Source organism: Rhinoderma darwinii, chromosome 2, assembly GCF_050947455.1.
Source record: "Rhinoderma darwinii isolate aRhiDar2 chromosome 2, aRhiDar2.hap1, whole genome shotgun sequence".
NCBI lineage: Eukaryota > Metazoa > Chordata > Amphibia > Anura > Rhinodermatidae > Rhinoderma > Rhinoderma darwinii.
Genome location: NC_134688.1, coordinates 358771614 through 358785549, shown reverse-complemented (window position 1 = coordinate 358785549; position 13936 = coordinate 358771614). Strand labels below are relative to the sequence as shown.

The following is a 13936-nucleotide window of genomic DNA, read 5'->3' as shown; positions in this document are numbered from 1 at the left end:
CAGGAAAAGAACCAATGTTACCGACAAGTAAGAATATATAGCAAGAAATGCCCCCTGGGGTTCACCAACACGCTTGATCGACTCTCCTGGTCCCGACACTATGGGTAAGCTCTTCTAAGTTTAGATGAGTGGGCATTTCTTGCTATATATTCTTACTTGTCGGTAACATTGGTTCTTTTCCTGTGTCACCCACCCATTGTGCTTAGCACTAGGGCTTTACGGATTTTAGTAACCTGTTAGCTCCATGCCATATCTCTTCCGCCACATACCTATACCAGTGTTAGACTTACCCTGGATCATTACGTTGAGTCTGTTCTGTCGTGTTGTAGTGGTTATTACAGTGTCTTCATGTCCTGTTGCAAACTTTTTAATATTTGTATTTATATGTTAATAAAGATATCTATTTAAATGATCTTTGGCTATCTTAGCTCCCTTTTTTCGTTCTTCTGTTTATATTCAATATATGGGAGTTGCCTATTCTTTACATTTAAGGAGGATGCTTAACCTATTTAGCTCCTAGCCTATTATCATAATTGCTTGCCTGAGCCTTTTTGTGTATAAAGATTATTTCAGATAGACTAAATAGGGTAGTCACTGAATTGGTGGAGGCAGACCAGGCGGGACTAATGCCAGGAAACTCTATCAGCCATAATATTTGCAGATTATTTTTAAACCGGCAAGCTTCAGAGATAGTGAGGGAAGACAGATCAATTGTAATGCTGGTTGCAACGTGTGCCTTTGATTGCGTGGAATGGGATTTCCTCCACGCAATGTTAAGGGGATACGGTATGGGGTAAGATTTCAGGACTTTATTACGATTCTATATGCTGTCCCCGATGCTGGAGTAATAGTTAATGGGGGGAAAACGCTGAAAATTGTACTTAAGAGAGGAACCAGACAGGGATGTCCTCTATCTCCCCTCATGTTTGCTTTGAATATCGAGCCTCTAGCTATTGCAATAAGTAACGCGGAAAGGATTGTTGGGTTCTCCTATAGAGATCACAGGGGAAAAATTATGTTATATGCAGATGATACTTTGCTTTTTTTGATGGAGATGCAAAACACCTTACAGGAGGTAGTTAATACATACCCTAAACCGATTGTAAAGGATCTGCCAGACACAGCTTCTGTGTCGACGCCCGTGGTTAGTCAGTCTGCACCTGTTCCTAAGTCTGATCGAGTGACCCCTCCTTCTACCAATCAGGCTGGGAGGCTGAGGAGTGAGAGAGCCTATCACAGCCTGGCCAGACGGAGCTAGCTCCCGCCCTCTGTCTATTTATACCTTCACTTCCTGCTCCTCCTTTGCCTGTGATTCTCCTGTTTCCTGGCTCTGCTGCTTGAACTATTTGTCCCTGCTTTATATTGACCCTGGCTTACTGACTACTCTCCTGCTCTGCGTTTGGTACCTCGTACACTCCTGGTTTGACTCGGCTCGTTCACTTCTCTTGTTGCTCACGGTGTTGCCGTGGGCAACTGCCCCATTTCCCTTAGCTTCTGTGTACCCATGTATGTTTGTCTGTCGTGCACTTATTGAGCGCAGGGACCGTCGCCCAGTTGTACGCTGTCGCCTAGGATGGGCCGTTGCAAGTAGGCAGGGACTGAGTGGCGGGTAGATTAGGGCTCACCTGTCTGTCTCCCTTCCCCGTCATTACACCGATTTTCCAAATTTTTCGGGATTTATATAAATACAAGCAAATCTGATATTCTGCCCTTGGATGATCAGGGGATTGTTGGGTCACATTTTCTGGTATCTCAGACGAGCTTCAGATATTAAGGAGTTCAGATAGCAAAGAATCCTCAGGATTATAAAGAACTAACCCTAATACTCTTAATTATGAAAATTCCGAAAGAAAGTTAAAATCTGGTTGTAGCTTCCTCTATGTATGGATGGGAGAGCTGCATTGATCAAGTCCATATTATATCCACAAATACTGTATATTTAAAATAATAGCCTCATATGGATTGGAAAAAAAATTGAGGATCTTTTGAATCCATACTCCAGCATTTCCTATGGAAAGGGAAGACCCCAAGAATTAGTCTGCAGTATCTTTAAAAAAATCTAAGGAAACTGGGGGTTTGGCTATTCCGGATCTACGGTAGAGTTTTCTGGCATCACAGTATTATGGATGCAGGGGTGGGAACTGGAAGCTAATTACAATCTAAGAGATGATGATTGTAATAAAATTAAAAAGAAATGGGAATTGGATCTGGGGGAGATCTCAGATGGTGACTGGGTTAAGATTACCTCTAACATCTGTAATGTGTCACTGTTTGCTTCCCAAAGGATATCACAGATCCTTATCTTATATGTCAAATTACACTCCAAGTAGGATGGAAAATATGGGTTTGCAGGAATTCGATAAATGGAGGTGTGGGAAAAGGGGTGGAAATGTAATACATATTATATGGGAATGTTTTTCTTTGCATCATTACTGGATGTCTATATTGGGGATCCTGGATAGGATGTATGAGATCAATATACCTCCAGACTCTTTGGTGTGTATTCTTAGGGGTGGACTCTGGCACTTAAAGAGGCTCTGTCACGAATTTAAATGCCCTATCTTGTACATAATATGATCGGCACTGTAATGTAGATTACAGCAGTGTTTTTTTTATTTAGAAAAACTATCATTTTTGACGGAGTTATGAACTATATTAGCTTTATGCTAATGACTTCCTTAATGGACAACTCGGCGTGTTTTACTTTTTGACCAAGTGGGCGTTGTGGAGAGAAGTGTATGACGCTGACCAATCAGCGTCATTTACTTCTTTCCATTCATTTACACAGCACATAGTAATCTTACTAGATCACTATGTGCAGCCACATACACACACATTAACGTTACTGAAGTTTCCTGACAGTGAATATACCTCCAGCCAGGACGTGATGTCTATTCACAATCCTGACACCTCGGTAACGTTTGTGGGAGATTTACAGCAAGGCAAGTGTAATCTCATTTTAAATGACAGTTTACAGCGTAATCTCGCAAGATTTTCTTGCTGTAAATCTCACATGTGGCCATAAAACAAATTCTATATCAAAAAGAAAGAGAGGAACCTCCTAGGGTTGATGACTGGAAGAGAGAGTTAAAAAGGTCCATGAAAAAGCTGCAAGCTCTTCTGATATATTAAAACAGGAGTGGAAAGAAAGATGGGAAAAATGGGAGATGTTTGTTAAATACTGTGTTGTTTTTTTTTTTTTGTTTTTTTTTCCTCTTTGTTTTTTTATTAGTACCCTGGGGAAAGGAGGGAGGTGGGGTTGGGGGGTGGAATGGGTGGGTGTGGAAGGGAAAAAAAAGTGTTTGTTAACATTTTTTTACAGGATCTGACTTATCAGTGTTTTTCTGTTGTTGTTGTTGTTGTTGTTGTTGTGGTTGTTGTTGTTTTGGGGGAGTCTCGGGTGTAGAGGCTACCAAACCAGAGTCTAGTGGAAAGGGATTGGTCATATACAATGGGGAGAGATTACTCTGTTTAGAGTTCAATGCCCCCTCATGACTGCATCTAGATAATTGGAGTGAAGATTGGGTGGTTAAGAGGATAGAGAAGGTGGAAAAAGAAACAAAATGGGAACAAGGGGAAGGAAAAAAATTATATATATTCCCTGTAAGTCATGTGTCCTTATTGATTCTGAGGTTTGGAGGACTGACACACTGTGAGGGCTCCCCAAGAGTATTAATGTAAGAAATTGGATTATGAAGATATATCCTGTACATGTTTGTAATTTTTGTATACAATATAAAAAAACAACATTTAACCTGTAAATATACACTTTTGCGACTTCTGCATACAGGACGAAAATTCTGCAAATTTTCTGTGCGGATTTGCATGCGGAAAATCCGCAGCAGATTTCAGTACCATCCATGTGGATGAGATATGAACAAATATCATCCACATGCTGCAAAACATTTTCAGCAGCATTTTAAACCCCCAGCATGCTCATTCTGTTTACAGATGTTCACAGTGGATTTAACCCTCTTCAATGTTAGAGAGGTGAAATCCACAGTTAATCTGCACCAAAATCTGTACCAAAATCCACACGGAAAAATCCATTCAGAAAAATCTTCAACAATTCCACCACTTGCGTGTGTACTCTCAAGATTCCGAACTGTATACCATATGGCAACAGACTGGGCTTCTCTTGGCTGAAAAAGGATTATATAGGGGGGAATTTATTAATACTGGCGTTTCTAGGAAACAAGCTGAAGTAAGATGCAACAAATTGATTAAGGGATATATGCCTCTTAAAAAAGTTGTTGCATCTTCAACTGTCCGTGCGCCACTTAATTTAATTAAATCTACATTAGCCAGGAGCTGACATAGATTTCTGCTATAATTTACGCCAGTTTCTAGTGTAAATGATAGAAAATACACTAGGCAGCGGGTGACTATTGTCACGGACACTGGGTTTGTGGACCCACTAGGCCGCTCCGCCGTAGTGGGGAGGCAGCTGACCAGGTCACAGTCTATGCGAAAGTAAAATGGCAGACAGTAATGCTTGGGTACCTGAAATAGTCAGGGCGGTGGCTGTGGCTTCAGCACGGATGGAGGCAGGTGCGGCAAGTGACGCCAGACGTGGCGGGCAGTATCCGATGAGCGGTAGACACTTGACGTGGCAAATGACACTTGACATGGCAGATGGCACTTGACGTGGCAGATGGCACTTGGCGTGGCAGAAGACAATTGATGTGGCAGATGGCACTTGATGTGGCAGATGGCACTTGACGTGGCAGATGGCACTTGACGTGGCAGAAGACACTTGACGTGGCAGAAGACACTTGACGTGGCAGAAGACACTTGACGTGGCAGATGGCACTTGACGTGGCAGAAGACACTTGAACACGTGTAGGCACAGCAGCAATACGGAATACAGGAACGGTAACAGCGCACGGGTAACAGCTGGAACGGGAGACACTAAGGGACCATTTGCGAGACAGACTGGGAAAGACTAACAACGCTCAGGCAAGGATTAGAAGGCCAGGGGCCTTCTTATAGACCAGGAAATCGTGGCAGTTGATGATGATGATTTCCTAATTGCGCGCGCTGGCCCTTTAAGGCCGGGCGCGAGCGTGCGCGCGCACCCTACGGGACCCAGCCGGACGAAGGGGAAGTGAGCGCTGGCATCTCCTAGGAGGGAGACGGAGGCCAGTGTTCACAGATCCATGGCTGCGGGCGTCGGGAGGTGAGTAAACCCGACGGCCCGCGGCCATGGGCGCTACAACTATGTTCCCTTCTGATAATCTCTGCCCAAATTTTAAAAAAGTGGCGAGAGCGCCGGAAACAGCCCAAAAAGTTCCACTTTTGAGCTGCTTTCGACTTTTCTACACCAGATGAAAAGATGATAAATTCCCCCATAGTATTTATGCATCAAGCACAGGGATACATCCGCACTTTGCAGGTGTGAAGATATTTGCAAACACTGAATATTTTAATCATTTAAATGCCAAGTATTGCAATATTTATTATACTTTTAATGTAAGGTTCTCTTTTGAACATATTGTGTGGGACCATCTATCACGACAAAGCGACTTCATATATATGGGTCCCTACACTAAGCATTATACCTGTACAATAGGAGACTTATCTGTGTCTCTTGGGCCTAGGATTACAAAATGTATTCAGGGTAGGTAGGATCCAGCTTTATTCGCTCTAATGAAAAACGACCTTGGGCAGATAAGATGAGGGCACGACCAACATGGAAGCAGTCACTTATTTCTTTCACTTTGTTTGGAGGTGCTGACTAATAAACACACATGTCAAGAATACTCAATATGCTACTCAATGACATACTAGAGTGTTCGTAATGTACTTTGCTGCACTACATTAGATTGAAATGTTTTGCAGAAATGTCAGATTTACTATGATGATATAATATTTTATGATAATGTTTTGTTTAATGGATTGTACAGTCATCACAAATGCTCAATGGTGCCGGTTGTAAATAAAATATGAAATAGCTGTGTAATAAAAGATACCATTTACTGGATAAGTTGGAAATGTAAGATTAAAGCTTTCAAGATCATTTTACTTTCTACCAGACATGATATGCATCATTAGCAATAGCACTAGCTACAGTATTACAGTGCCAGTTATGTGTTTAACAGGTCACAGAAGATAGGTCTACTAAAATATGAAGGTGCTGGGGGTTACTGGGATGTGACTGGAGGTGGGGATTTCTCAATAGCACATTCCACAACTATAACCTATTAATTCAGCAACAATTTTCAAATATTTGACTAATATTTTCAGCAAACTCACAATTAGTCCAGTAGCCAAAGCTTCAGAATTATGTTTCTTTTACTTTTAGAATGAGGCTGGTTTAACGTTTGTCTTGCGGCCACAACAACCGGACTCTAGTCTACACTGATCGAAGGTCGCATTACGGCTGTCTGAAAATTTTCCAAATTCTTCATTTCTTCCTAACTATATGAAGAATCGGCTATGATTCAAGATGGATTTCTCGTACCCTTGCCTTTGTGCAGCCATAATCAGAATAGTATAGATGTATTTTTGCAGGCAGTAATATCTGTGTGCTATTCTGTCTGAATCCAGCAGATTATCCATGTTGATAATTACCAAGAATATTTCCACTCCTGCCTGGTGTAAGATTTAATAGCAGGAGCTGTTTATAGATCTGTGTGACTTGTCACCATGGAATATGTATATAATTCACTAGCCCCTACCTCTGACTGAAAGTCTGTCAAGAGTGGTCATCTAGTTAGGTAGGGTTAGCTAAACATGAGTAAGGGTACTATCAGTAAAATAGAGGAATATATTTATCATTTAGACAGGCGTGTTGTGGTGCTGTGAGATCAGTTTAGTAGAAGCACCGGGGGTCCGGTTGTTACCTCCGGAATCCGGGCAGTTAGTACAAGGTACTTGCCTGATCCTAATCATATCTCCCCCCATGGAGCATTCCTGGGGCACAATGTGTAGAAGATGTGAAATATATTACACTGTCAAAGTCAATGATTTGGTTCTTAATTTGAATAACTCAAGGAACAGCCTATATTTATTTTTGGATTAGAATAACATTTTATTTTCTGAAATTTATTTATTGATTAACAAAAAAATGTGCATGGTAAATAATTACCTAATCCAATTTTTTATTTATTTTTTTACAAGGCTAGTCAGACATTTATAGGTTTTCCATTTTTTTTTGGTGATCCCAGTTGCCAGAACACCTTTACTTTAATTATATACCTGATACATTGTATTTAAATGTTTTTGTGACAATATGAAAAAAGATATATTTTTGTAATCTGCATACCTACTATAAGAACTAATTTTTTGTAAATACAGATGTGTCCACTCTTAACTTTTCTTGAATTGCATTAAAGAGGCTCTGTCACCAGATTATAAGTGGCCTTATTTTCTACATAATCTGATCGGCGCTGTAATGTACAGGGTGGGCCATTTATATGGATACACCTAAATAAAATGGGAATGGTTGGTGATATTAACTTCCTGTTTGTGGCACATTAGTATATGGGAGGGGGGAAACTTTTCAAGCTGGGTGTTGACCATGGCGGCCATTTTGAAGTCGGCCATTTTGTATCCAACTTTAGTTTTTTCAATGGGAAGAGGGTCATGTGACACATCAAACTTATCGAGAATTTCACAAGAAATACAATGGTGTGCTTGGTTTTAACGTTACTTTATGCTTTCATTAGTTATTTACAAGTTTCTGACCAATTATAAAATGTGTTCAAAGTGCTGCCCATTGTGTTGGATTGTCAATGCAACCCTCTTCTCCCACTCTTCACACACTGATAGCAACACCGCAGAAGAAATGCTAGCACAGGCTTCCAGTATCCGTAGATTCAGTTGCTGCACATCTCGTATCTTCACAGCATAGACAATTGCCTTCAGATGACCCCAAAGATAAAAGTCTAAGGGGGTCAGATCGGGAGACATTTCTTCTGCAGTGTTGCTATCAGTGTGTGAAGAGTGGGAGAAGAGTGTTGCATTGACAATCCAACATAATGGGCAGCACTTTGAACCCATTTTATAAGTGGTCAGAAACTTGTAAATAACTCATGAAAGAATAAAGTAACGTTAAAACCAAGCACACCATTGTTTTTCTCGTGAAATTCTCGATAAGTTTGATGTGTCACATGACCCTCTTCCCATTGAAAAAACTAAAGTTGGATACAAAATGTCTGACTTCAAAATGGCCGCCATGGTCAACACCCAGCTTGAAAAGTTTCCCCCCTCCCATATACTAATGTGCCACAAACAGAATAATATCACCAACCATTCCCATTTTATTTAGGTGTATCCATATAAATGGCCCACCCTGTAGATTACAACAGTGGTTTTTATTTTGAAAAACGATCATTTTTGAGCAAGTTATGAGCAATTTTAGATTTATGCTAATTTGTTTCTTAATAGACAACAGGGCGTGTTTTTACTTTTTACCAACTGGGTGTTGTACAGAGGAATGTGTGACGCTGACCAATCAGTGACCAATCAGCGTCATACACTTCTCATTGTTCCAGCCCAGCTTCTTTCACTGCACAATAACACTGTGCTGTGGATCATGCTGGGCTGGAACAATGAGAAGTGTATGACGCTGATTGGTCACTGATTGGTCACTGATTGGTCAGCGTCATACACTCCTCTGTACAACGCCCAGTTGTCTATTAAGAAACTAATTAGCATAAATCTAAAATTGCTCATAACTTGCTCAAAAATGATCGTTTTTCAAAATAAAAACCACTGTTGTAATCTACATTACAGCGCAGTGCAGATTATGTAAGAGATAGGGCATTTATAATCTGGTGACAGATCCTCTTTAAGTTACACAATTTGTCATGATACCAACTCAATACAATCTCACGCCATCCAGTAAAAAAATGGTCTGCGAGACTATGGCCGACGGATGGCATCCGTCAGAGGCATCTTTCACAGCGATCTAGTAAAAATATTTATATTTTTACTAGATGGCTAATTATTATTACATACTTATTTGTTTACATACTTATGCACTTTTTTATATATATATATATTTGTTTAAAATCTCTCACCACAAATCTCGGGATATGTCATGTTCAGAGATAAGATAAGGGAGGACACATCTTGCTATCATGTCTTGTATTTAAGAATATTAAATCTATTAATAAAAAATGATAAGTACTTCACTGCAAACTGTGAGTCATAAAAAATCCATGTAAAGAGAGTGATGGACAGATACCCCGCAGTATACAAGTACACTATAATAACAGGTAACGTACAATAATTGCTTGTGAGGTTGTATTCCTGCTAAAAATGGAAAATAATTGCACTATTCCTACATAACAATCGTGATACGATTTTTACAGTAAGGACAGGAGTGCAACTAGGAAGATATTATCTTATTAGACCAATTCTTAATTGTTATTTATAGTAAAGTCTATTTGTTACAGCCTCTCAGAATAAATAATGGCCATTAGGAAATACATCAACTGGAAGTTGGTTATTAAAGGGGTATTTCCTATCTGATATGTGCGGGTCCCACTTCAGGGACTCTTACCTATTGGTAGAACAGGGGTACTGTGACCCTGTTTGCAGATTCTCAGCTACTGCTCTCTCTATGCGGTTCAATGGAGAAGTGTCTGCATTTGCACATTGCTCTCTCCATTGAGGTCTTTGCTAGCTATGGTAAAAGCGGAGTAGTACTTGCATGCGCTATGAATTTAGCCTTAATTGTATTTACAATAGCAAAATTCATTATAGACATTCAGATACAGACTCTGATAACTTCAGCGTTATATCACACAACTAAAGCCATTACAAAGTAATTGAAAAAGTCAAGTTAAAGTTTCTTGCCACTGTGTATTTAATGCATTAAGGGGGGATTCACACGAGCGTGATTTGGCAGCGTGTAGGGCGCGTGGTTTTCGCGCGGCACGCAATGCCCTATAGAAGTCTATGGGGCAGTACACACAGTCCGTGTATTTTGTGCAGCGTTTGTTCGCTGCGCAAAATACGCGACAGGTTCAATAACTCTGCGTATTTCACGCATCACGCACCCATTGAAGTCAATGGGTGCGTGAAAACCACGCATGTCGCACGGAAGCACTTCCGTGCGAACTGCGTGTTTGCGCAACAGCTGTCAAAAGGATGAATGGAAACAGAAAAGCACCACGTGCTTTTCTGTTTCCAAGCATCCAAACGGAGTGTCTTTGCGAGGAGCGAACCCCGACAACCGAAGCTAACTTCACCGGGTTCGGCCAAACTCGTTTTGGCCGAACCCGGCCAAAAAATTTCCGGTCCGCGACGTCGGGAGACATTCACTGTGCATGGTGCTGAAAGAGTTAAACTGTTTCAGCACCATGGACAGTGACTTGTGATCCCAAAATACATGAACCTGTAAAAAAAAAACGAAGTTCTAACTTACCGATTACTCCTGTCTCCTTCCTGCAGTCCGACCTCCCGGGATGACACTTCAGTTCAAGTGACAGCTCCAGCCAATCACAGGCCAAGCACAGGCTGCAGCCAATCACAGGCTGCAGCGGTCACTTGGACTGCCGCGTCATCCAGGGAGGTGGGGCCTGATGTCAAGAGAGGCGCGTCACCATGGACGCGTCACCAAGGACGCGTCACCAAGGCAACGGCCGGGAAGTTCTCGGTAAGTAGGAACTTTATCTTTTTTTTTACATGTTTTTCGCTGTTGTGTTCGGCATTCACTGTCGAGGGTGCTGAAAGATTTAGCTCTTTCAGCACCTTGGACAGTGACGGGCATCGACAAGCCTCATCTCTATGATGCCGGCTGCGCGAAAATCACGCAGCCGCGCATCAGACACGCATGACACACGCAGCTGTCAAATGGTTTTTGCGCTCGCAAAACGCCGCGTTGTTTGCATGCGCAAAAACGCAACGTTCGTGTGAATCTGCCCTAAGAGTCAAGATAAAGATGACTACATCTGTACAAAATAACCTATAAAAAAAAACTATTACAGCATCTAGTTTCTAACTGTATAATTTTCTTAGGCTCTGTTCCCACATCGGACTTAAATCCACCATATATTTCCACGGCAAAAAATTGAGGCTGAGCAGACTCGTTCAAGGATTCCTTCAATGGGGCTAATCCTCAATGTTTCCAACAGGAACAAGTGACATGCTCAAATTTTTAGATAGCTCTATATTATAATGTTACGGTATTTCTAAACCCCCTACCCAAAAAAAAAAAAAGACGTTCCCTTGAACCTCAACAACATTCTTGTTGTTTTTACATACATACTAATATACAGATACATCCAAAAGTTACATTTCCCACATGCTTATAAATATTTGTTTGATATTGACATCTAACTGCTGAAATATCACCTATTTGACTAGTGAAGTTTTACAAAAAGCTGTGTAGTGAAATGTAGAGTGTTAATGCTGTGGCCTACTAGAAAGTGATACAAATTCTAGTTCAACGATGGTTCAGCAATAGCTTTGGGGCCAAAGGTTACCTCTCACTGATCCGAAGGAAAATGCAGGATGTAGAGAACATACATTTTAACTCTGGAAATGCTCAGATGGTGCCTTGGGGCAGGCAAGTATTTTATAAACAATACATGAACACCCGTCTAAAAAAGGACAATAATAATTCATATCAAGCACAGCGGCGGCAAAGGCCAAATGCAAATACACTGGGGATGTACTATGAAAATGTGAAAACTGTAGTGGTTTTCTAAATATTATAAAGAAACATGTGTAAAAATTATACATTTTTACTAATGGAAGTCTGAAGTCTTATTTGTACACTGTCTCTGGAAAAAGGAAAATATTTGATCCAATTCTTTTCAATGACCTAGGAATTAGTAACCATTATTAGTGAAACAGTTTCCTTTCCAGTGCATTCCCATATGACAGTGTGGTACACTGCCCAACCCAGGTCTTTAAAGGGTTAACTTAGTTGTCATTGCTGGCTATTATCGTGAAAACCCGTGGTGACCTAGTGGTGTAGTAGCCATTCCTACAAAAGGTTTTTAGAGATTTTTATTGTTTTGTTAATAGACTAAATTTTTTGATATTTCTGATAATCCAGTGGTATTTCATGCAATCACCTTGTTTACTGTGCACTCCCAGATGGCATAGAAGTCCTTGTATTCAGCATTTACCAGCTATCATTGCTGACCCAATGATCATCATGGCCATAACTAGTATGGAACCAAAGGATCAACCTCCATTCCTAACAACCCATCACAAGTGATCTAGAAATTTAGTATTCATCCCTGGTGACCTAGCGTCAGAGGCAGGATGGGCCAGGGGGCAGGGGGGCATGTGCCCTCGCCAGCCCGGTCTCCCAGTAGAAGTTTAGAGCTGCAGCCGCCAGAACTACCGATATAGGCCCCCTTAAGTGGTATTGCTAGCACTGGGGAGGGGGGGGGGCACCGGTGCTAGCGACTGCCACTTTCTGTTGTATCAATTGAATACCATGGCAGAGCAGCTCCCTGCTCCGGCATTCACTGGGCTACAGGCCACGTTAGGCCTGCAGCCGCTGCCTTTAAGATGATTGGACAGAATCCCTGTGCAGTCCGGTGTGGTGACATCACTGGATCATGGTGACCTAGACAAGGGTCCCGTTTCGGTGTCTTGAGACTGTGGGGCAGCTCTATCTGTCGCAGGAATGGGGCTAGGTGAGTACAATTTTTTTGTGGGGTTGTGTGGCACTATCTACAAGAAGTGGGCTCTGTGGCACTATCTACAAGGGGGGCTGTGTGGCACTATCTGCAAGGGGGTCTTGTGTGGCACTATCTACAAGGGAAGAGCTGTGTGGCACTATCTACAAGGGAAGGGCTTTGTGGCTCTATCCACAAGGGGGGCTGTGTGGCACTATTCACAAGGGGGGGGGCTGTGTGGCACTATCTACAAGGGGGGCTTCGTGACACTATTTACAAGGGGGGGGCTGTATTGCACTATCTACAAGGGGGCTGTGTGGCACTATCTACAAGGCGGGGCTGTGAAACACTATCTACAATGGGAGCTATGTGGCACTATCTACAAGGGGGAGCTGAGTGGCAATATCTACAAGTGGCAATATCTACAAGGAAGGCTGTGTGTGGCACTATCTACAAGGGGGGCTGTGTGTGGCACTATCTACAATGGGGGCTGTGTGTGGCACCATCTACAAGGGGGCTGTGGGTGGCACCATCTACAAAGGGGGCTTTGTGTGGCATCATCTACAGGGGGTTCTGTGCGGACCATCTACAAGGGGGCTGTGTGTGGCACCATTTATAAGGGGGCTGTGTGTGGCACAAGGGGGGGCTACGCCTGGCACTATCTACAAGGAGGGCTGTGTGTGACACCATCTACAAAGGGAGCTGTGTGTAGCATTATCTACAAAGTTGGCTGTGTGTGGCACCATTTACAAGGTGGGCTGCGTATGGCACCATCTACAGGGGGCTTTGTGTGGCATCATCTACAGGGTGCTGTGTGTGGACAATCCATAGGGGGTAGTTTGTGAACCATCTACAAGGAGGGCTGTGTGTGTAACTATCTACAATCGGGGGGCTGTCTGTGGTGCTATCTTCAAGGGGCTGTGTGTGGCACTATCTACAGGGGGACTCTTTGTGGTACTATCTACTGGGTGTGACACTATATACAGGGGGCACTATGTGAGCTCTACAAGGGAGGAGGGGTAGATGATATACACCCACCCCCCCTTATTTTGTGAGTTCCTAATTTATGAGATTTTATGAGGGCTCTAATCAACAGTATGGGTCCAAATTTTTGTAATAGCAGCCCTTTACCCAACACTCAATTTGTTAGAACAGGTTTAATTTTCATATGATCTGAAGAAATTCATTAATTAAAGGGGTTTCTGTTTCTTTTTTGATAAATCTTGTATGTGCATGAAATACATACCATAGATTTACATTGCTGATTCTTGACTGTTCCACCACTGATGCTTTCCTGGGCTCACCGATGCTTCTTAATTTATAATCTGGGGTCATGTCTGTCATCC

General features: G+C 42.0%; 1 protein-coding gene across 2 annotated transcripts in view; it reads right to left on the bottom strand.

The window, feature by feature from the left end:
- Positions 1-13936, bottom strand: part of SYT6 (synaptotagmin 6) — a 417641-nt gene that overhangs the window by 339864 nt on the left and 63841 nt on the right. The gene's annotated exons all lie outside the window — the stretch shown is intronic.